At 52.7% G+C, this 21,073-nt stretch overlaps 1 protein-coding gene across 2 annotated transcripts in view; it reads left to right on the forward strand.

The window, feature by feature from the left end:
* The window catches only part of LOC132381319 (LIM and senescent cell antigen-like-containing domain protein 1), a 337,779-nt gene that overhangs the window by 58,304 nt on the left and 258,402 nt on the right, over positions 1-21,073 (forward strand). The gene's annotated exons all lie outside the window — the stretch shown is intronic.

The raw sequence follows: 21,073 nt of genomic DNA on the forward strand, positions 1-21,073 counted from the left end.
GGCCAGGATTGAATGTAGGCAACTGGAGCTGTCAAGCTGTGCCAATACGCCACCCTTGAAGCTGACTCTTGTCCCTCTCTCCACGTATGCTGCCTGGACTGCTGAGTATTTCCAGTGCCTCTGTTTTAATTTTTGACTTGGAGCCCTTGCACTCTTTTCTTTGCCAAGCCAGTGTATGACCCCTAGGGTAAAAGTGGGGCATGTTTCTGACTGATCTGAACTCAGATGTTTGTTTTGGTGGAGAGGGGTGAGTATTGACTGGAGGCCTGGGAAAACATCTGCTTTCCACTTATTTCTGTAGCTACTCAGATAGACTGTGCCTCTGTTTAACGCCTCAGCGCAGTACGGCACAGTAAACCTACCTAGATGAGATCTCCAGCAAGGTTCCGTGCTGCTATTCTTCCATCGGTTTTTATTCACACAGAACTTTTATGGCATAATAAAAACTGTAAGACACAGAAACATTGGTCAATCTGTACTTTATAAAAATAATCTCGAACTACACATGTTGTTTAAAAAAAGAAAAATTATTCACAGAAATATTGTACGCAAACCATGATAATAAACAGGATAATTGGTCTTGTGGGCAAGAGGACTGATAGGAACTCATAATCTAATGATGTGGAGAAGGAGACTGGAGGAGGAGATTGATGGACCCCTAGGTTGCAGATCAAACTGCAATGGGTCGAGGTAACAATGCAGTGCTCTGATAGTGTCCCTGCATGAATGGAATAGCAGGAGTGGAGGGCGTACAAACTGTAGAGCGATGCTGATGTGTTTTACGTAAGGACTAAAAGTCAGATGGGACAATGAGGTTATATAAAGAGAAAAAAATATACCAGGTGATTGACTCCAACTGCTCGGGAGGGAACATTTGCCTTTGATTGATTGAAAAGGCTGTTTGTGACTGTAGCTAGAGTGCAGTTGAGGCTGCGGGGAATTCAGTAGGGTTGTCATGCTATATTGCTGGGAAGTTGTGGGGAGAGTTGGCAGTGGGACTGGATTTGGGGTGGTATGGGGATAGATAGGGTGTGTCATGTTGATTTTACACCATGTCTGTGGAAGGATGTTAAATGGACTGGCTGGGGTGCAACACTGAGAAAGTTGGGTTGTGGAGTTCGAATACGCATTGTTGGAGATGGCGGGTCAGTACACTGAGTGGTCAAATGCAATGGTGTAATACCGGGACTGGTGTGATGGTGTGTTGGTGTAGTGTGTTGGGGAGGGGTGCGATGGAGTGTTGGTGTAGGGGGTTGGATTGTGATGGTGTTGGTGTAGGGTGTTGGGGAGGGGTGTGATGGTGTGTTGGTGTACGGTGTTGGGTTGGGTTGTGATGGAGAGTTGTGGTAGGGTGTTGGGGAGGAGTGTGATGGTGTGTTGGTGTAGGGTGTTGGGTTCGGTTGTGATCGAGTGTTGGTGTAGGGAGATGGGCTGTGATGGTGTTGGTGTAGGGTGTTGGGGAGGGGTGTGATGGTGTGTTGGTGTACGGTGTTGGGTTGGGTTGTGATGGAGTGTTGGTGTACGGTGTTGGGGAGGAGTGTGATGGTGTGTTGGTGTATGGTGTTGGGTTGGGTTGTGATGGAGTATTGGTGTAGGGTGTTGGGGAGGAGTGTGATGGTGTGTTGGTGTATGGTGTTGGGAGCGGTGTGGTGCACTGTTGGTGTAGGGTTTAGCAGAGGGGGATGATGTAGTGTTTGTGGGGGTGTTGGGGAGGGGTGTGATGGAGTGTTGGTGTGCGATGTTGGGAGGGCATAATGGAGTGTTGGGGAGAGAAGGATTGCAGGTGTAGGGTGTTTTGGGGCGTGGTATGATGGTGTTGGTGTAGGGTGTTGAGTGGTGTGATGGTGTGTTGGTGTAGGGTGTTGGGGAGGGGTGTGATGGTGTGTTGGTGTAGGGTGTTGGGGAGGGGTGTGATGGTGTGTTGGTGTAAAGTGTTGGGTTGGGTTGTGATGGAGTGTTGGTGTAGGGTGTTTGGGAGGAGTGTGATGGTGTGTTGGTGGAGGGTGTTGGGGAAGGCCATGATGGTGTGTTGGTGTAGGGTGTTGGGGAGGGGCGTGATGGTGTGTTGGTGTAGGGTGTTGGGGAGGGGTGTGACGGAGTGTTGGTGTAGGGTGTTGGGATGGAGTGTGATGGTGTGTTGGTGTAGGGTGTTCGGTTGGGTAAAGATGGTGTGTTGGTGTAGGGTGTTGGGTTGGGTTGTAATGGAGTGTTGGTGTAGGGTGTTGGGGAGGGGTGTGATGGTGTGTTGGTGTAGGGTGTTGGGTTGGGTTGTGATGGAGTGTTGGTGTAGAGTGTTGGGGAGGAGTGTGATGGAGTGTTGGTGTAGGGTGTTGGAGAAGGGTGTGATGTTGTTGGTGTAGGTGTTGTGGAGGGCCGAGATGGTGTGTTGGTGTACGGTGTTGGGTTGGGTTGTGATGGAGTGTTGGTGTACGATGTTGGGCAGGACATAGTGGAGTGTTGGGGAGAGGTGTGATGTGTTGGTGTAGGGTGTTGGGGAGGGGTGTGATGGTGTGTTGGTGTACGGTATTGGGTTGGGTTGTGATGGAGTGTTGGTGTACGATGTTGGGCGGGGCATAGTGGAATGTTGGGGAGAGGTGTGATGTGTTGGTGTAGGGTGTTGGGGAGGGGCATGATGGTGAGTTGGTGTAGGGTGTTGGAGAAGGGTGTGATGTTGTTGGTGTAGGTGTTGTGGAGGGCCGTGATGGTGTGTTGGTGTACGGTGTTGGGTTGGGATGAGATGGAGTGTTGGTGTACGATGTTGGGCAGGGCATAGTGGAGTGTTGGGAAGAGGTGTGATGTGTTGGTGTAGGGTGTTGGAGAAGGGTGTGATGTTGTTGGTGTAGGTGTTGTGGAGGGCCGTGATGGTGTGTTGGTGTATGGTGTTGGGTTGGGTTGTGATGGAGTGTTGGTGTATGATGTTGGGCGGGGCATAGTGGAGTGTTGGGGAGAGGTGTGATGTGTTGGTGTAGGGTGTTGGCGAGGGGCGTGATGGTGTGTTTGTGTACAGTGTTGGGTTGGGTTGTGATGGAGTGTTGGTGTAGGGTGTTGGGGAGGAGTGTGATGGAGTGTAGGTGTACGATGTTGGGAGGGGCATAATGGAGTGTTGGGGAGAGGTGTGATGGTGTGTTGGTGTACGGTGTTGGGTTGGGTTGTGATGGAGCGTTGGTGTAGGGAGTTGGGTTGGGGTGTGATGGTGTGTTGGTGTAGGGTGTTGTGTTGGATTGTGATGGAGTGTTGGTGAAGGGTGTTTGGTTGGGTTGTGATGGAATGTTGATGTATGGTGTTGGGGAGGAGTGTGATGGTGTGTTGGTGTAGGGTGTTGGGGAGGGGCGTGATGGTGTGTTGGTGTAGGGTGTTGGGGAGGATCGTGTTGGTGTGTTTGTGTACAGTGTTGCGTTGGGTTATGACGGAGTGTAGGTGTTGGGTGTTGGGGAGGGATGTGTTGAAGTGTTGTTGTAGGGTGTTGGGTTGGGTTGTGATGGAGTGTTGGTGTAGGGTGTTGGGGAGAGGTGTGATGGAGTGTTGGTGTAGGGTGTTGGGGAGAGGTGTGATGGAGTGTTGGTGTACGATGTTGGGCGGGGCATAGTGGAGTGTTGGGAAGAGGTGTGATGTGTTGGTGTAGGGTGTTGGGTTGGGTTGTGATGGAGGGTTGGTGTAGGGTGTTGGGGTGGGGTGTGATGCACTGTTGGGGTAGGGTTTTGCAGAGGGGGGTGATGTAGTGTTTGTGAGGGTGTTGTGGAGGGGTGTGATGGAGTGTTGTAGGGTGTTGGGTTGGGTTGTGATGGAGTGTTGGTGTAGGGTGTTGGGGAGGGGTGTGATGGTGTGTTGGTGTAGGCTATTGGGTTGGGTTGTGATGGAGTGTTGGTGTAGGGTGTTGGCTTGGGTTGTGATGGAGTGTTGGTGTAGGGTGTTCGGTTGGATTGTGTTGGTGTGTTGGTGTAGGGTGTTTGGTTGGGTTGTGATGGGGTGTTGGTGTAGGGTGTTGGGGAGGAGTGTGATGGTGTGTTGGTGTAGGGTGTTGGGGAGGAGTGTGATGGTGTGTTGGTGTACGGTGTTGGGTTGGGTTGGTATGGAGTGTTGGTGTACGATGTTGGGAGGGGCATAATGGAGTGTTGGGGAGTGAAGGATTGCAGGTGTAGGGTGTTTTGGGGCGGGGTATGATGGTGTTGGTGTAGGGTGTTGGGGAGTGGTGTGATGGTGTGTTGGTGTACAGTGTTGGGTTGGATTGTGATGGAGTGCTGGTGTAGGGTGTTGGGGAGGAGTGTGATAGTGTGTTGGTGGAGGGTTTTGAGGAGGGGCGTGATGGTGTGTTGGTGTAGGGTGTTGGGGAGGGGCGTGATGGAGTGTTGGTGTACAGTGTTGGGATGGGTTGTGATGGAGTGTAGGTGTATGGTGTTGGGGAGGGGTGTGATGGAGTGTTGTTATAGTGTGTTGGGTTGGGTTGCGATGGAGTGTTGGTGTAGGGTGTTGGGGAGGGGTGTGATGGTGTGTTGGTGTAGGGTGTTGGGTTGGGTTGTGATGGAATGTTGGTGTAGGGTGTTGGGGAGGGATGTGATGGTGAGTTGGTGTAGGGTGTTGGGTTGGATTGTGATGGAGTGTTGGTGTAGGGAGCTGGGGAGGAGTGTGATGATGTGTTGATATAGGGTGTTGGGGTGGGGTGTGATGGTGTGTTGGTGTAGCGTGTTAGGTTGGGTTGTGATGGAGTGTTGGTGTAGGGTGTTTGGTTAGGTTGTGATGGAGTGTTGTTGTAGGGTGTTGGGGAGAGGTTTGATGGTGTGTTGTTGTAGGGTGTTGAGTTGGGCTGTGATGGTGTTGGTTTAGGGTGTTGGGGAGGGGTGTGATGGTGTGTTGGTGCATGGTGTTGGGTTGGGTTGTGATGGGGTGTTGGTGTAGGGTGTTGGGGAGGGGTGTGATGGTGTGTTGGTGTAGGGTGTTTGGTTGGGTTGTGATGGAGTGTTGCTGTATGCTGTTGGGGAGCAGTGTGATGGTGTGTTGGTGTAGGGTGTTGGGGAGGGGCGTGATGGTGTGTTTGTGTACTGTGTTGGGTTGGGTTGTGATGGAGTGTTGGTGTAGGGTGTTGGGGAGGAGTGTGATGGAGTGTAGGTGTACGATGTTGGGAGGGGCATAATGGAGTGTTGGGGAGCGGTGTGATGGTGTGTTGGTGTAGGGTGGGTTGGGTTGTGATGGAGTGTTAGTGTAGGGTGTTGGGTTGGGTTGTGATGGAGTGTTGGCGTAGGGTCTTGGGGAGGGGTGTGATGGAGTGTTGGTGTAGGGTGTTGGGTTGGGTTGTGATTGAGTGTTGGTGTAGGGTGTTGGGGAGGGGTGTGATGTTGTGTGGGTGTAGGGTCTTTGGTTGGGTTGTGATGGAGTGTTGGTGTAGGGTGTTGGGGAGGAGTGTGATGGTGTGTTGGTGTAGGGTGTTGGGGAGGAGTGTGATGGTGTGTTGGTGTAGGGTGTTGGGGAGGGGCGTGATGGTGTGCTGGTGTAGGGTGTAGCGGAGGGGCGTGATGGTGTGTTTGTGTACAGTGTTGGGTTGGGTTGTGATGGAGTATTGGTGTAGGGTGATGGGGAGGAGTGTGATGGTGTGTTGGTGAAGGGTGTTCGTTTGGGTTATGATGGAGTGTTGGTGTAGGGTGTTGGAGAAGGGTGTGATGTTGTTGGTGTAGGTGTTGTGGAGGGCCGTGATAGTGTGTTGGTGTAGGGTGTTCAGTTGGGTTACGATGGAGTGTCGGTGTAGGGTGTTTGGGAGGGGTGTGATGGAGTGTTGTTGTACGGTGTTGGGTTGGGTTGTGATGGAGTGTTGGTTTAGGGTGTTGGGGAGAGGTGTGATGGAGTGTTGGTGTACGATGTTGGGTGGGGCATTGTCAGTGTTGGTGAGAGATGTGATGTGTTGGTGTAGGGTGTTGGGTTGGGTTGTGATGGAGTGTTGGTGTAGGGTGTTTGGGAAGGGTGTGATGGTGTTTTGGTGTAGGGTGTTCGGTTGGGTTGTGATGGAGTGTTGGTGTAGTGTGTTGGGGAGTGGTGTGATGGTGTTTTGGTGTAGGGTGTTGGGTTGGATTGTGATGGTGTGTTGGTGTAGGGTGTTTCGTTGGGTTGCGATGGAGTTTTGGTGTAGTGTGTTGGGGATGGGTGCGATGGTGTGTTGGTGTAGGGTGTTAGGTTGGGTTGTGATGGAGTGTTGTTGTAGGGAGTTTGGTTGGGTTGTGATGGAGTTTTGGTGTAGGGTGTTGGGGAGGTGTGTGATGGTGTGTTGGGTTGGATTGTGATGGAGTGTTGGTGTAGGGTGTTTGGTTGGGTTGTGATGGAGTGTTGTTGTAGGGTGTTGGTGAGGAGTTGATGGTGTGCTGGTGGAGGGTGTTGGGTTGGGTTGTGATCGAGTGTTGGTGTAGGGTGTTGGGCTGTGATTGTGTTGGTATAGGGTGTTGGGGAGTGGTGTGATGGTGTGTTGGTGTACGGTGTTGGGTTAGGTTGTGATGGAGTGTTGGTGTAGGGTGTTGGGGAGGGGTGTGATGCACAGTTGGGGTAGGGTATTTGGGAGGAGTGTGATGGTGTGTTGGTGTATGGTGTTGGGAGTGGTGTGGTGCACTGTTGGTGTAGGGTTTAGCAGAGGGGGATGATGTAGTGTTTGTGGGGGTGTTGGGGAGGGGTGTGATGGAGTGTTGGTGTGCGATGTTGGGAGGGCATAATGGAGTATTGGGGAGTGAAGGATTGCAGGTGTAGGGTGTTTTGGGGCAGGGTATGATGTTTTCGGTGTAGGGTGTTGTGAGTGGTGTGATGGCGTGTTGGTGTAGGGTGTTGGGGAGGGGTGTGATGGAGTGTTGGTGTAGGGAGTTGGGGAGGGGTGTGATGGTGTGTTGGTGTAGGGTGTTGGGTTGGGTTGTGATGGAGTGTTGGTGTAGGGTGTTGGGGAACAGTGTGATGGGGTGTTGGTGGAGGGTGTTGGGGAGGGGCGTGATGGTGTGTTGGTGTAGGGTGTTGGGGAGGGGCGTGATGGTGTGTTGGTGTACAGTCTTGGGTTGGGTTGTGATGGACTGTTGGTGTAGAGTGTTGGGGAGGGGTGTGATGGAGTGTTGGTGTAGGGTGTTGGGATGGAGTGTGATGGTGTGTTGGTGTAGGGTGTTGGGTTGGGTTGTGATGGAGTGTTGGTGTAGGGTGTTCGTTTGGGTTATGACGGAGTGTTGGTGTAGGGTGTTGGAGAAGGGTGTGATGTTGTTGGTGTAGGTGTTGCGGAGGGCCGTGATAGTGTGTTGGTGTAGGGTGTTCGGTTGAGTTACGATGGAGTGTCGGTGTAGGGTGTTGGGGAGGGGTGTGATGGAGTGTTGTTGTACGGTGTTGGGTTGGGTTGTGATGGAGTGTTGGTTTAGGGTGTTGGGGAGAGGTGTGAAGGATTGTTGGTGTACGATGTTGGGCGGGGCATGGTCAGTGTTGGTGAGAGATGTGATGTGTTGGTGTACGATGTTGGGCGGGGCATGGTCAGTGTTGGTGAGAGATGTGATGTGTTGGTGTAGGGTGTTGGGTTGGGTTGTGATGGAGTGTTGGTGTAGGGTGTTTGGGAAGTGTGTGATGGTGTTTTGGTGTAGGGTGTTCGGTTGGGTTGTGATGGAGTGTTGGTGTAGTGTGTTGGGTTGGGCTGTGATGGAGTGTTGGCGTAGGGTATTGGGGAGTGGTGTGATGGTGTTCTGGTGTAGGGTGTTGGGTTGGATTGTGATGGTGTGTTGGTGTAGGGTGTTTTGTTGGGTTGCGATGGAGTTTTGGTGTAGTGTGTTGGGGATGGGTGTGATGGTGTGTTGGTGTAGGGTGTTAGGTTGGGTTGTGATGGACTGTTGTTGTAGGGAGTTTGGTTGGGTTGTGATGGAGTTTTGGTCTAGGGTGTTGTGGAGGGGTGTGATGGTGTGTTGGTGTAGGGTGTTGGGTTGGATTGTGATGGAGTGTTGGTGTAGGATGTTGGGTTGGGTTGTGATCGAGTGTTGGTGTAGGGTGTGGGGGAGGAGTGTGATGGTGTGTTGGTGTATGGTGTTGGGTTGGGTTGTGATGGAGTGTTGGTGTAGGGTGTTGGGGGGGAGTCTGATGGTGTGTTGGTGTATGGTGTTGGGAGCGGTGTGGTGCACTGTTGGTGTAGCGTTTTGTAGAGGGGGATGATGTAGTGTTTGTGGGGGTGTTGGGGAGGAGTGTGATGGAGTGTTGGTGTGCGATGTTGGGAGGGCATAATGGAGTGTTGGGGAGTGAAGGATTGCAGATGTAGGGTGTTTTGGGGCAGGGTATGATGGTGTCCGTGTAGGGTGTTGTGAGTGGTGTGATGGTGTGTTGGTGTAGGGTGTTGGGGAGAGGTGTGATGGTGTGTTGGTGTAGGGAGTTGGGTTGGGTTGTGATGGAGTGTTGGTGTAGGGTGTTCGGTTGGGTTGTGATGGAGTGTTGGTGTAGTGTGTTGGGTTGGGCTGTGATGGAGTGTTGGCGTAGGGTGTTGGGGAGTGGTGTGATGGTGTTCTGGTGTAGGGTGTTGGGTTGGATTGTGATGGAGTGTTGGTGTAAGGTGTTTCGTAGGGTTGCGATGGAGTTTTGTTGTAGTGTGTTGGGGATGGGTGTGATGGTGTGTTGGTGTAGGGTGTTAGGTTGGGTTGTGATGGAGTGTTGTTGTAGGGAGTTTGGTTGGGTTGTGATGGAGTTTTGGTCTAGGGTGTTGTGGAGGGGTGTGATGGTGTGTTGGTGTAGGGTGTTTGGTTGGGTTGTGATCGAGTGTTGGTGTAGGGTGTTGGGCTGTGATTGTGTTGGTTTAGGGTGTTGGGGAGGGGTGTGATGGTGTGTTGGTGTACGGTGTTGGGTTGGGTTGTGATGGAGTGTTGGTGTAGGGTGTTGGGGAGGGGTGTGATGGTGTTTTGGTGTAGGGTGTTCGGTTGGGTTGTGATGGTGTGTTGGTGTATGGTGTTGGGTTGGGTTGTGATGGAGTGTTGGTGTAGGGTGTTGGGGGGGAGTCTGATGGTGTGTTGGTGTATGGTGTTGGGAGCGGTGTGGTGCACTGTTGGTGTAGCGTTTTGCAGAGGGGGATGATGTAGTGTTTGTGGGGGTGTTGGGGAGGAGTGTGATGGAGTGTTGGTGTGCGATGTTGGGAGGGCATAATGGAGTGTTGGGGAGTGAAGGATTGCAGATGTAGGGTGTTTTGGGGCAGGGTATGATGGTGTCCGTGTAGGCTGTTGTGAGTGGTGTGATGGTGTGTTGGTGTAGGGTGTTGGGGAGAGGTGTGATGGTGTGTTGGTGTAGGGAGTTGGGTTGGGTTGTGATGGAGTGTTGGTGTAGGGTGTTCGGTTGGGTTGTGATGGAGTGTTGGTGTAGTGTGTTGGGTTGGGCTGTGATGGAGTGTTGGCGTAGGGTGTTGGGGAGTGGTGTGATGGTGTTCTGGTGTAGGGTGTTGGGTTGGATTGTGATGGAGTGTTGGTGTAAGGTGTTTCGTAGGGTTGCGATGGAGTTTTGTTGTAGTGTGTTGGGGATGGGTGTGATGGTGTGTTGGTGTAGGGTGTTAGGTTGGGTTGTGATGGAGTGTTGTTGTAGGGAGTTTGGTTGGGTTGTGATGGAGTTTTGGTCTAGGGTGTTGTGGAGGGGTGTGATGGTGTGTTGGTGTAGGGTGTTTGGTTGGGTTGTGATCGAGTGTTGGTGTAGGGTGTTGGGCTGTGATTGTGTTGGTTTAGGGTGTTGGGGAGGGGTGTGATGGTGTGTTGGTGTACGGTGTTGGGTTGGGTTGTGATGGAGTGTTGGTGTAGGGTGTTGGGGAGGGGTGTGATGGTGTTTTGGTGTAGGGTGTTCGGTTGGGTTGTGATGGAGTGTTGGTGTAGTGTGTTGGGTTGGGCTGTGATGGAGTGTTGGCGTAGGGTATTGGGGAGTGGTGTGATGGTGTTCTGGTGTAGGGTGTTGGGTTGGATTGTGATGGTGTGTTGGTGTAGGGTGTTGGGTTGGGTTGTGATGGAGTGTTAGTGTAGGGTGTTGGGGAGGAGTGTGATGGTGTGTTGGTGTATGGTGTTGGGTTGGGTTGTGATGGAGTGTTGGTGTAGGGTGTTGGGGGGGAGTCTGATGGTGTGTTGGTGTATGGTGTTGGGAGCGGTGTGGTGCACTGTTGGTGTAGCTTTTTGCAGAGGGGGATGATGTAGTGTTTGTGGGGGTGTTGGGGAGGAGTGTGATGGAGTGTTGATGTGCAATGTTGGGAGGGCATAATGGAGTGTTGGGGAGTGAAGGATTGCAGATGTAGGGTGTTTTGGGGCAGGGTATGATGGTGTCCGTGTAGGGTGTTGTGAGTGGTGTGATGGTGTGTTGGTGTAGGGTGTTGGGGAGAGGTGTGATGGTGTGTTGGTGTAGGGAGTTAGGTTGGGTTGTGATGGAGTGTTGGTGTAGGGTGTTGGTTTGGGTTGTGATGGATTGTTGGTGTAGGGTGTTGGTTTGGGTTGTGATGGAGTGTTGGTGTAGGGTGTTGGGGAGTGGTGTGATGGTGTGTTGGTGTAGGGTGTTGAGTTGGATTGTGATGGTGTGTTGGTGTAGGGTGTTTGGTTGGGTTGTGATGGAGTGTTTTTGTAGGGTGTTGGGGAGGAGTGTGATGGTGTGTTTTTGTAGGGTGTTGGGGGGGGCGTGATGGTGTGTTGGTGTAGGGTGTTGGGGAGGGGCGTGATGGTGTGTTTGTGTACAGTGTTGGGTTGGGTTGTGATGGAGTGTTGGTGTAGGGTGTTGTGGAGGAGTGTAATGTTGGGTTGGTGTAGGGTGTTGGGTTGGGTTGTGATGGAGTGTTGGTGTAGGGTGTTGGGGAGGAGTGTAATGGTGTGTTGGTGGAATGTGTTGGGGAGGAGCGTGATGGTGTGTTGGTGTAGGGTGTTGGGGAGGGGCGTGGTGGTGTGTTGGTGTACAGTGTTGGGTTGGGTTGTGATGGAGTGTTGGTGTAGGGTGTTGGGATGGAGTGTGATGGTGTGTTGGTGTAGGGTGTTGTGTTGGGTTGTGATAGAGTGTTGGTGTAGGGTGTTGGCTTGGGTTGTGATGGAGTGCTGGTGTAGGGTGTTGGGGAGGAGTGTGATGATGTGTTGATGTAGGGTGTTGGTTTGGGTTGTGATGGAGTGTTGCTGTAGGGTGTTTGGGAGGGGTGTGATGGAGTGTTGGTGTAGGGTGTTGGGATGGAGTGTGATGGTGTGTTGGTGTAGGGTGTTGGGTTGGGTTGTGATGGAGTGCTGGTGTAGGTTGTTGGAGAAGGGTGTGATGTTGTTGGTGTAGGTGTTGTGGAGGGCAGTGATGGAGTGTTGGTGTAGGGTGTTGGGGAGGGGCGTGGTGGTGTGTTGGTGTACAGTGTTGGGTTGGGTTGTGATGGAGTGTTGGTGTAGGGTGTTGGGATGGAGTGTGATGGTGTGTTGGTGTAGGGTGTTGTGTTGGGTTGTGATAGAGTGTTGGTGTAGGGTGTTGGCTTGGGTTGTGATGGAGTGCTGGTGTAGGGTGTTGGGGAGGAGTGTGATGATGTGTTGATGTAGGGTGTTGGTTTGGGTTGTGATGGAGTGTTGCTGTAGGGTGTTCGGGAGGGGTGTGATGGAGTGTTGGTGTAGGGTGTTGGGATGGAGTGTGATGGTGTGTTGGTGTACAGTGTTGGGTTGGGTTGTGATGGAGTGTTGGTGTAGGGTGTTGGGATGGAGTGTGATGGTGTGTTGGTGTAGGGTGTTGTGTTGGGTTGTGATAGAGTGTTGGTGTAGGGTGTTGGCTTGGGTTGTGATGGAGTGCTGGTGTAGGGTGTTGGGGAGGAGTGTGATGATGTGTTGATGTAGGGTGTTGGTTTGGGTTGTGATGGAGTGTTGCTGTAGGGTGTTCGGGAGGGGTGTGATGGAGTGTTGGTGTAGGGTGTTGGGATGGAGTGTGATGGTGTGTTGGTGTAGGGTGTTGGGTTGGGTTGTGATGGAGTGCTGGTGTAGGTTGTTGGAGAAGGGTGTGATGTTGTTGGTGTAGGTGTTGTGGAGGGCAGTGATGGTGTGTTGGTGTACGGTGTTGTGGAGGAGTGTAATGTTGGGTTGTTGTAGGGTGTTGGGTTGGGTTGTGATGGAGTGTTGGTGTAGGGTGTTGGGGAGGAGTGTAATGGTGTGTTGGTGGAGGGTGTTGGAGAGGGGCGTGATGGTGTGTTGGTGTAGGGTGTTGGGGAGGGGCGTGGTGGTGTGTTGGTGTACAGTGTTGGGTTGGGTTGTGATGGAGTGTTGGTGTAGGGTGTTGGGATGGAGTGTGATGGTGTGTTGGTGTAGGGTGTTGTGTTGGGTTGTGATAGAGTGTTGGTGTAGGGTGTTGGCTTGGGTTGTGATGGAGTGCTGGTGTAGGGTGTTGTGGAGGAGTGTGATGATGTGTTGATGTAGGGTGTTGGTTTGGGTTGTGATGGAGTGTTGCTGTAGGGTGTTAGGGAGGGGTGTGATGGAGTGTTGGTGTAGGGTGTTGGGATGGAGTGTGATGGTGTGTTGGTGTACAGTGTTGGGTTGTGTTGTGATGGAGTGTTGGTGTAGGGTGTTGGGATGGAGTGTGATGGTGTGTTGGTGTAGGGTGTTGTGTTGGGTTGTGATAGAGTGTTGGTGTAGGGTGTTGGCTTGGGTTGTGATGGAGTGCTGGTGTAGGGTGTTGGGGAGGAGTGTGATGATGTGTTGATGTAGGGTGTTGGTTTGGGTTGTGATGGAGTGTTGCTGTAGGGTGTTCGGGAGTGGTGTGATGGAGTGTTGGTGTAGGGTGTTGGGATGGAGTGTGATGGTGTGTTGGTGTAGGGTGTTGGGTTGGGTTGTGATGGAGTGCTGGTGTAGGTTGTTGGAGAAGTGTGTGATGTTGTTGGTGTAGGTGTTGTGGAGGGCAGTGATGGTGTGTTGGTGTACGGTGTTGTGGAGGAGTGTAATGTTGGGTTGGTGTACGACGTTGGGCGGGGCAGAGTGTAGTGTTGGGGATAGGTGTGATGTGTTGGTGTAGGGTGTTGGGGAGGGGCGTGATGGTGTGTTGGTGTACCGTGTTGGGTTGGGTAGTGATGGAGTGTTGGTGTAGGGTGTTGGGGAGCAGTGTGATGGTGTGCTGGTGTATGGTGTTGGGAGAAGTGTGGTGCACTGTTGGTGTAGGGTTTTGCAGAGGGGGATGATGAAGTGTTTGTGGGGATGTTGGGGAGGGGTGTGATGGAGTGCTGGTGTACGATGTTGGGAGGGGCATAATGGAGTATTGGTGAGAGGTGTGATGGTGTGTTGGTGTAGCATGTTAGGTTGGGTTGTGATGGAGTGTTGGTGTATGGTGTTGGGTTGCGTTGTAATGGGGTGTTGGTGTAGGGTGTTGGGGAGGGGTGTGATGGTGTGTTGGTGTAGGGTGTTGGGGAGGGGCGTGATGGTGTGTTTGTGTACTGTGTTGGGTGGGGTTGTGATGGAGTGTTGGTGTAGGGTGTTGGGCTGTGATTGTGTTGGTTTAGGGTGTTGGGGAGGGGCGTGATGGTGTGTTTGTGTACTGTGTTGGGTTGGGTTGTGATCGAGTGTTGGTGTAGGGTGTTGGGCTGTGATTGTGTTGGTTTAGGGTGTTGGGGAGGGGTGTGATGGTGTGTTGGTGTACGGTGTTTAGTTGGGTTGTGATGGAGTGTTGGTGTAGGGTGTTGGTGAGGGGTGTGATGGTGTGTTGGTGTAGGGTGTTGGGTTGGGTTCTGATGGAGTGTTGGTGTACGGTGTTGGGGAGGAGTGTGATGGTGTGTTGGTGTATGGTGTTGGGTTGGGTTGTGATGGAGTGTTGGTGTAGGGTGTTGGGGAGGAGTGTGATGGTGTGTTGGTGTATGGTGTTGGGAGTGGTGTGGTGCACTGTTGGTGTAGGGTTTTGCAGAGGGGGATGATGTAGTGTTTGTGGGGGTGTTGGGGAGGAGTGTGATGGAGTTTTGGTGTGCGATGTTGGGAGGGCATAATGGAGTGTTGGGGAGTGAAGGATTGCAGATGTAGGGTGTTTTGGGGCAGGGTATGATGGTGTCCGTGTAGGGTGTTGTGAGTGGTGTGATGGTGTGTTGGTGTAGGGTGTTGGGGAGAGGTGTGATGGTGTGTTGGTGTAGGGAGTTGGGCTGGGTTGTGATGGAGTGTTGGTGTAGGGTGTTCGGTTGGGTTGTGATGGAGTGTTGGTGTAGTGTGTTGGGTTGTGCTGTGATGGAGTGTCGGCGTAGGGTGTTGGGGAGTGGTGTGATGGTGTTCTGGTGTAGGGTGTTGGGTTGGATTGTGATGGTGTGTTGGTGTAGGGTGTTTCGTTGGGTTGCGATGGAGTTTTGTTGTAGTGTATTGGGGATGGGTGTGATGGTGTGTTGGTGTAGGGTGTTAGGTTGGGTTGTGATGGAGTGTTGTTGTAGGGAGTTTGGTTGGGTTGTGATGGAGTGTTGGTGTAGGGTGTTGGGCTGGGATTGTGTTGGTTTAGGGTGTTGGGGAGGGGTGTGATGGTGTGTTGGTGTACGGTGTTGGGTTGGGTTGTGATGGAGTGTTGGTGTAGGGTGTTGGGGAGGGGTGTGATGGTGTGTTGGTGTAGGGTGTTGGGTTGGGTTGTGATGGAGTGTTAGTGTAGGGTGTTGGGGAGGAGTGTGATGGTGTGTTGGTGTATGGTGTTGGGTTGGGTTGTGATGGAGTGTTGGTGTAGGGTGTTGGGGGGGAGTCTGATGGTGTGTTGGTGTATGGTGTTGGGAGCAGTGTGGTGCACTGTTGGTGTAGCATTTTGCAGAGGGGGATGATGTAGTGTTTGTGGGGGTGTTGGGGAGGAGTGTGATGGAGTGTTGGTGTGCAATGTTGGGAGGGCATAATGGAGTGTTGGGGAGTGAAGGATTGCAGATGTAGGGTGTTTTGGGGCATGGTATGATGGTGTCCGTGTAGGGTGTTGTGAGTGGTGTGATGGTGTGTTGGTGTAGGGTGTTGGGGAGAGGTGTGATGGTGTGTTGGTGTAGGGAGTTGGGTTGGGTTGTGATGGAGTGTTGGTGTAGGGTGTTGGTTTGGGTTGTGATGGAGTGTTGGTGTAGGGTGTTGGGGAGTGGTGTGATGGTGTGTTGGTGTAGGGTGTTGGGTTGGATTGTGATGGTGTGTTGGTGTAGGGTGTTTGGTTGGGTTGTGATGGAGTGTTTTTGTAGGGTGTTGGGGAGGAGTGTGATGGTGTGTTTTTGTAGGGTGTTGGGGAGGGGCGTGATGGTGTGTTGGTGTAGGTTGTTGGGGAGGGGCGCGATGGTGTGTTTGTGTACAGTGTTGGGTTGGGTTGTGATGGAGTGTTGGTGTAGGGTGTTGTGGAGGAGTGTAATGTTGGGTTGGTGTAGGGTGTTGGGTTGGTGTAGGGTGTTGGGTTGGGTTGTGATGGAGTGTTGGTGTAGGGTGTTGGGGAGGAGTGTAATGGTGTGTTGGTGGAGGGTGTTGGGGAGGGGCGTGATGGTGTGTTGGTGTAGGGTGTTGGGTTGGGTTGTGATGGAGTGTTGGTGTAGGGTGTTGGGATGGAGTGTGATGGTGTGTTGGTGTAGGGTGTTGTGTTGGGTTGTGATAGAGTGTCGGTGTAGGGTGTTGGCTTGGGTTGTGATGGAGTGCTGGTGTAGGGTGTTGGGGAGGAGTGTGATGATGTGTTGATGTAGGGTGTTGGTTTGGGTTGTGATGGAGTGTTGCTGTAGGGTGTTCGGGAGGGGTGTGATGGAGTGTTGGTGTAGGGTGTTGGGATGGAGTGTGATGGTGTGTTGGTGTAGGGTGTTGGGTTGGGTTGTGATGGAGTGCTGGTGTAGGTTGTTGGAGAAGGGTGTGATGTTGTTGGTGTAGGTGTTGTGGAGGGCAGTGATGGTGTGTTGGTGTACGGTGTTGTGGAGGAGTGTAATGTTGGGTTGGTGTAGGGTGTTGGGTTGGGTTGTGATGGAGTGTTGGTGTAGGGTGTTGGGGAGCAGTGTAATGGTGTGTTGGTGTAGGGTGTTGGGTTGGGTTGTGATGGAGTGTTAGTGTAGGGTGTTGGGGAGGAGTGTGATGGTGTGTTGGTGTATGGTGTTGGGTTGGGTTGTGATGGAGTGTTGGTGTAGGGTGTTTGGGGGGAGTCTGATGGTGTGTTGGTGTATGGTGTTGGGAGCGGTGTGGTGCACTGTTGGTGTAGCGTTTTGCAGAGGGGGATGATGTAGTGTTTGTGGGGGTGTTGGGGAGGAGTGTGATGGAGTGTTGGTGTGCAATGTTGGGAGGGCATAATGGAGTGTTGGGGAGTGAAGGATTGCAGATGTAGGGTGTTTTGGGGCAGGGTATGATGGTGTCCGTGTAGGGTGTTGTGAGTGGTGTGATGGTGTGTTGGTGTAGGGTGTTGGGGAGAGGTGTGATGGTGTGTTGGTGTAGGGAGTTAGGTTGGGTTGTGATGGAGTGTTGGTGTAGGGTGTTGGTTTGGGTTGTGATGGATTGTTGGTGTAGGGTGTTGGTTTGGGTTGTGATGGAGTGTTGGTGTAGGGTGTTGGGGAGGGGCGTGGTGGTGTGTTGGTGTACAGTGTTGGGTTGGGTTGTGATGGAGTGTTGGTGTAGGGTGTTGGGATGGAGTGTGATGGTGCGTTGGTGTAGGGTGTTGTGTTGGGTTGTGATAGAGTGTTGGTGTAGGGTGTTGGCTTGGGTTGTGATGGAGTGCTGGTGTAGGGTGTTGGGGAGGAGTGTGATGATGTGTTGATGTAGGGTGTTGGTTTGGGTTGTGATGGAGTGTTGCTGTAGGGTGTTCGGGAGGGGTGTGATGGAGTGTTGTTGTAGGGTGTTGGGATGGAGTGTGATGGTGTGTTGGTGTAGGGTGTTGGGTTGGGTTCTGATGGAGTGTTGGTGTAGGGTGTTGGGGAGCAGTGTAATGGTGTGTTGGTGTAGGGTGTTGGGTTGGGTTGTGATGGAGTGTTAGTGTAGGGTGTTGGGGAGGAGTGTGATGGTGTGTTGGTGTATGGTGTTGGGTTGGGTTGTGATGGAGTGTTGGTGTAGGGTGTTTGGGGGGAGTCTGATGGTGTGTTGGTGTATGGTGTTGGGAGCGGTGTGGTGCACTGTTGGTGTAGCGTTTTGCAGAGGGGGATGATGTAGTGTTTGTGGGGGTGTTGGGGAGGAGTGTGATGGAGTGTTGGTGTGCAATGTTGGGAGGGCATAATGGAGTGTTGGGGAGTGAAGGATTGCAGATGTAGGGTGTTTTGGGGCAGGGTATGATGGTGTCCGTGTAGGGTGTTGTGAGTGGTGTGATGGTGTGTTGGTGTAGGGTGTTGGGGAGAGGTGTGATGCTGTGTTGGTGTAGGGAGTTGGGTTGGGTTGTGATGGAGTGTTGGTGTAGGGTGTTGGGTTGGGTTGTGATGGATTGTTGGTGTAGGGTGTTGGTTTGGGTTGTGATGGAGTGTTGGTGTAGGGTGTTGGGGAGTGGTGTGCTGGTGTGTTGGTGTAGGGTGTTGGGTTGGATTGTGATGGTGTGTTGGTGTAGGGTGTTTGGTTGGTTTGTGATGGAGTGTTTTTGTAGGGTGTTGGGGAGGTGTGTGATGGTGTGTTTTTGTAGGGTGTTGGGGAGGGGCGTGATGGTGTGTTGGTGTAGGGTGTTGGGGAGGGGCGTGATGGTGTGTTTGTGTACAGTGTTGGGTTGGGATGTGATGGAGTGTTGGTGTAGGGTGTTGTGGAGGAGTGTAATGTTGGGTTGGTGTAGGGTGTTGGGTTGGGTTGTGATGGAGTGTTGGTGTAGGGTGTTGGGGAGGAGTGTAATGGTGTGTTGGTGGAGGGTGTTGGGGAGGGGCGTGATGGTGTGTTGGTGTAGGGTGTTGGGGAGGGGCGTGGTGGTGTGTTGGTGTACAGTGTTGGGTTGGGTTGTGATGGAGTGTTGGTGTAGGGTGTTGGGATGGAGTGTGATGGTGTGTTGGTGTAGGGTGTTGTGTTGGGTTGTGATAGAGTGTTGGTGTAGGGTGTTGGCTTGGGTTGTGATGGAGTGCTGGTGTAGGGTGTTGGGGAGGAGTGTGATGATGTGTTGATGTAGGGTGTTGGTTTGGGTTGTGATGGAGTGCTGCTGTAGGGTGTTCGGGAGGGGTGTGATGGAGTGTTGGTGTAGGGTGTTGGGATGGAGTGTGATGGTGTGTTGGTGTAGGGTGTTGGGTTGTGTTGTGATGGAGTGCTGGTGTAGGTTGTTGGAGAAGGGTGTGATGTTGTTGGTGTAGGTGTTGTGGAGGGCAGTGATGGTGTGTTGGTGTACGGTGTTGGGTTGGTTTGTGATGGAGTGTTGGTGTACGACGTTGGGCGGGGCATAGTGTAGTGTTGGGGATAGGTGTGATGTGTTGGTGTAGGGTGTTGGGGAGGGGCGTGATGGTGTGTTGGTGTACCGTGTTGGGTTGGGTAGTGATGGAGTGTTGGTGTAGGGTGTTGGGGAGCAGTGTGATGGTGTGCTGGTGTATGGTGTTGGGAGCGGTGTGGTGCACTGTTGGTGTAGGGTTTTGCAGAGTGGGTTGATGAAGTGTTTGTGGGGATGTTGGGGAGGGGTGTGATGGAGTGTTTTTGTAGGGTGTTGGGGAGGTGTGTGATGGTGTGTTTTTGTAGGGTGTTGGGGAGGGGCGTGATGGTGTGTTGGTGTAGGGTGTTGGGGAGGGGCGTGATGGTGTGTTTGTGTACAGTGTTGGGTTGGGATGTGATGGAGTGTTGGTGTAGGGTGTAGTGGAGGAGTGTAATGTTGGGTTGGTGTAGGGTGTTGGGTTGGGTTGTGATGGAGTGTTGGTGTAGGGTGTTGGGGAGGAGTGTAATGGTGTGTTGGTGGAGGGTGTTGGGGAGGGGCGTGATGGTGTGTTGGTGTAGGGTGTTGGGGAGGGGCGTGGTGGTGTGTTGGTGTACAGTGTTGGGTTGGGTTGTGATGGAGTGTTGGTGTAGGGTGTTGGGATGGAGTGTGATGGTGTGTTGGTGTAGGGTGTTGTGTTGGGTTGTGATAGAGTGTTGGTGTAGGGTGTTGGCTTGGGTTGTGATGGAGTGCTGGTGTAGGGTGTTGGGGAGGAGTGTGATGATGTGTTGATGTAGGGTGTTGGTTTGGGTTGTGATGGAGTGCTGCTGTAGGGTGTTCGGGAGGGGTGTGATGGAGTGTTGGTGTAGGGTGTTGGGATGGAGTGTGATGGTGTGTTGGTGTAGGGTGTTGGGTTGTGTTGTGATGGAGTGCTGGTGTAGGTTGTTGGAGAAGGGTGTGATGTTGTTGGTGTAGGTGTTGTGGAGGGCAGTGATGGTGTGTTGGTGTACGGTGTTGGGTTGGTTTGTGATGGAGTGTTGGTGTACGACATTGGGCGGGGCATAGTGTAGTGTTGGGGATAGGTGTGATGTGTTGGTGTAGGGTGTTGGGGAGGGGCGTGATGGTGTGTTGGTGTACCGTGTTGGGTTGGGTAGTGATGGAGTGTTGGTGTAGGGTGTTGGGGAGCAGTGTGATGGTGTGCTGGTGTATGGTGTTGGGAGCGGTGTGGTGCACTGTTGGTGTAGGGTTTTGCAGAGTGGGTTGATGAAGTGTTTGTGGGGATGTTGGGGAGGGGTGTGATGGAGTGCTGGTGTACGATGTTGGGAGGGGCATAATGGAGTGTTGGTGAGAGGTGTGATGGTGTGTTGGTGTAGCATGTTAGGTTGGGTTGTGATGGAGTGTTGGTGTATGGTGTTGGGTTGCGTTTTAATGGGGTGTTGGTGTAGGGTGTTGGGGAGGGGTGTGATGGTGTGTTGGTGTAGGGTGTTGTGGAGGGGCGTGATGGTGTGTTTGTGTACTGTGTTGGGTTGGGTTGTGATGGAGTGTTGGTGTAGGGTGTTGTGGAGGAGTGTGATGGAGTGTAGGTGTACGATGTTGGGAGGGGCATAATGGAGTGTTGGGGAGCGGTGTGATGATGTGTTGGTGTAGGTTGGGTTGGGTTGTGATGGAGTGTTGGTGTAGTGTGTTGGGGAGGAGTGTGATGGAGTGTTGGCGTAGGGTCTTGGGGAGGGGTGTGATGGAGTGTTGGTGTAGGGTGTTGGGTTGGGTTGTGATCGAGTGTTGCTGTAGGGTGTTGCGCTGTGATTGTGTTGGTTTAGGGTGTGGGGAGGGGTGTGATGGTGTGTTGGTGTACGGTGTTGGGTTGGGTTGTGATGGAGTGTTGGTGTAGGGTGTTGGGGAGGGGTGTGATGGTGTGTTGGTGTAGGGTGTTGGGTTGGGTTGTGATGGAGTGTTGGTGTCGGGTGTTGGGGAGGAGTGTGATGGTGTGTTGGTGTATGGTGTTGGGTTGGGTTGTGATGGAGTGTTGGTGTAGGGTGTTGGGGAGGAGTGTGATGGTGTGTTGGTGTATGGTGTTGGGAGCGGTGTGGTACACTGTTGGTGTAGGGTTTTGCAGAGGGCGATGATGTAGTGTTTGTGGGGGTGTTGGGGAGGGGTGTGATGGAGTGTTGGTGTGCGATGTTGGGAGGGCATAATGGAGTATTGGGGAGTGAAGGATTGCAGGTGTAGGGTGTTTTGGGGCAGGGTATGATGGTGTCGGTGTAGGGTGTTGTGAGTGGTGTGATGGCGTGTTGGTGTACGGTGTTGGGTTGGCTTGTGATGGAGTGTTGGTGTACGATGTTGGGCGGGGCATAGTGGAGTATTGGGGAGAGGTGTGATGTGTTGGTATAGGGTGTTGGGGAGGGGCGTGATGGTGAGTTGGTGTAGGGTGTTGGAGAAGGGTGTGATGTTGTTGGTGTAGGTGTTGGGGAGGGGTGTAATGGAGTGTTGATGTAGGGTGTTGAGTTGGGTTGTGATGGAGTGTTGGTGTAGGGTGTTGGGGAGAGATATGATGGAGTGTTGATGTAGGGTGTTGGGGAGTGGTGTGATGGAGTGTTGGTGTAGGGTGTTGGGGAGGAGTGTGATAGTGTGTTGGTGTAGGGTGTTTGGTTGGGTTACAATGGTGTGTTGGTGTAGGGTCTTTGGTTGGGTTGTGATGGAGTGTTGGTGTAGGGTGTTGGGGAGGAGTGTGATGGTGTGTTGGTGTAGGCGGGTGTTGGGGAGGAGTGTGATGGTGTGTTGGTGTAGGGTGTTGGGGAGGGGCGTGATGGTGTGTTGGTGTAGGGTATAGTGGAGGGGCGTGATGGTGTGTTTGTGTACAGTGTTGGGTTGGGTTGTGATGGAGTATTGGTGTAGGGTGATGGGGAGGAGT

This window comes from Hypanus sabinus, chromosome 2 (assembly GCF_030144855.1).
Source record: "Hypanus sabinus isolate sHypSab1 chromosome 2, sHypSab1.hap1, whole genome shotgun sequence".
Classification (NCBI taxonomy): domain Eukaryota; kingdom Metazoa; phylum Chordata; class Chondrichthyes; order Myliobatiformes; family Dasyatidae; genus Hypanus; species Hypanus sabinus.